Here is a 2566-nt window from a genome sequence, read left to right on the forward strand (position 1 = left end):
TAGTGTTGGTAGTGATAACTGGATAATACATTGGCCAGATCCTACTACCTAGTGAGCTTTTCCTTTACTTGTGCAGATCCGACAGGTTAACCGAATTTACTACTTGGTCGGTTACACCCTAGGGGCTCTCAACTCTCAAGATCCCGTCACAGGAGGCGGCAAGTACAACGCAAAGGAACGCAAAGGCAAGGGAACACACCCGCAAGGCAACCCTACGGCCAGATCCACGATCTAGGCCCCGGATCCATAAGCTCGAATATTCGCTTAGGATACGGAACCATCCACGGACGCAGAGTGAAGATTTTCCACTGCTGCTCCACCCATCCCCACGTCTCGCCAAGACACTCAAGCTTCACCACTTGAACTCTTCGGAAGTTACCGAGAGAGCAGATCCCGCCCTACCGACGGGTACACAAGGTGAGGAAAGTTCAGCAGAACACGGATCATCGGGGGACCCCCTCCGTTAGTCGGTGTCTGGGCGCAGTTGGTAAGTTGGATCTGGCAATCTCGCAGATTTTGCTGATCCCGCTACACCACAACCCCCCTCCACCAGATCCGGGAGATCCGCCACCAGGCGGCCCCCCTCCGCCAGATCCAAGGAGTCCGCCACCACGAGGCGACCCCCTCCCACCATCACTACCCGATCCACCGCCACTGTCGACTTGGATCGCTGATCCCGCAGTGTCGCCTCCGGATCCGGCTGTGCCAGCGATTTGTGGAGGCGGCGTCGAGAGGGATCTCCGCCGGGCTTCGGATCGGGATTGGGATAGAGCCCGCCGCGTGTCTTCTTCCAAGGCCTCCTCAGCGGCTCGAGCCTCCTCCGAATCCTCTGGACTCTCGTCGTCATCGTCGTCGTCGTCATCGTCCTCATCGCTCAGAGTGAAGGGATACGGGCCGGAAGACGACGTACGCTTTGACGACGATCGGTCAGGAGGCCCTGAGCCGTCGGACCAGTCGGAGTCCTCATCCTCGTCGTCCTCCGAGCTACCAAGTCCACACCCAGGGGGAATGACGCGTTTAGCTTTCCCCTTCCCGGGTCCAGTACGGGCCGGCGGAGGGTTGGTGGAAGCGGGCTGAGGAACGGCGGGCGTCGTCACCGAAGGACCAGCGGTGGATCCCGTCTTGGACGCCGATCCCGGTTTGGATACGGCCGTAGATCCCGTTTTGGCCGTCGATCCGGACTTGGACACCGTCGATCCCGCTCTGGACGTAGCAACGGGTCCAGTCTTGGACGTCGTAGACCCCGTCTTGGGTCCGGATCCAGATTTTGACGCAGCAGCGGTGGATCCCGTCTTGGACGCCGATCCCGGTTTGGATACGGCCGTAGATCTCGTTTTGGGCTGTCGATCCGGGACTTGGACACCGTCGATCCCGCTTTGGACGTAGCAACGGGTCCAGTCTTGGACGCCGAGGTAGACTTGGATCTAGCGGTGGATCCAGACTTGGATCCGGCACCTGACTTCGAGGGAGAAGCGGAAGTCTTGGGCGCGGGTGTAGATCCCGCCTTGGGCACAGAAGTGGATCCCGCTTGCGGAGCCGATTTAGAAGTGGATCCCGCTTGCATAGCCGATTTAGAAGTGGATCCCGCTTGCGGAGCCGATTTAGAAGTGAATCCCGCTTGTGGAGCTGATTTAGAAGTGGATCCCGCTTGCGGAGCCGATTTAGAAACCGGATTCGTTTTGGGCTTGGCTTTCGGGGAAGCTCGGGCCTGCTTATGGGGACGGGAGGATCCGGTACTAGGAGCGGGAGATGCACTACGCGGGCGTTTCGCAGTCGACGAATCCGCCCCACGTACCGTCGGAAGAGGAGCAGAGACGCTAGCAGCCTGAGAGGGCCCCGACAAGGGAGGAAGTGGATCCGAGACGGCAGCTGTCACCAGCGCCAGTCGTCGACGTGCCAAATCGCGCTCCGACAAGCCGCGATCGCGCTCCAGAATCAGCTGTTGCTGCTGAGTTTGGGCTGCGGCGAGTTGATCCTGGAGCTTCGCGGTGGTCGCATCCGCTTCCTTCAATTTGTCACCTAGATTGACAATAACAAGTGAATATGGAGTTACTAGCAAGGGCTAAAAGAGGATCCACGTACTCATGCGGCGAAGCTTGGATTCCAGCTCCGTTTGCGTACGCTTGGCATCCGCCCACTCGGTAGTCGCCTTGTCCCGCTGGAGCTCGCTGTCTGCCAGTTTCGCTTGGATCTCGTCCCGCAATCGAGTCATACGCACGAATTCTTCAAGCGCGTAATCTCGTCCGGCAGACGCCCTCTCGAGCGACTCCTTGGTGTCTTGCAACTCCTCAGAGAGTTGAGCCAGGGCTACATCCGGCGACGAGCGAGGTGGATTTGGCGCGGGGCGCACTGTCACTCACAGTTGTCGTCGGTTTTTGATGTTGGGGACCCTCCACGCGCCGACCCTAAGGCGGATCCGCCATGGGCGTATCCACATAGTCGTTGGTCACCACCTCCTCTTGGTCAAACGCAACTCGTCACGGAGGCGGTCAAGCTCACATCCGCAGCTGCCCAACAGTCTGGAATCCTCAGATCCCGCTCGAGTCGGGATCTGGGATTGGAGTTG

Source organism: Phytophthora infestans, genomic scaffold (assembly GCF_000142945.1).
Source record: "Phytophthora infestans T30-4 supercont1.96 genomic scaffold, whole genome shotgun sequence".
NCBI classification, from domain to species: domain Eukaryota; phylum Oomycota; class Peronosporomycetes; order Peronosporales; family Peronosporaceae; genus Phytophthora; species Phytophthora infestans.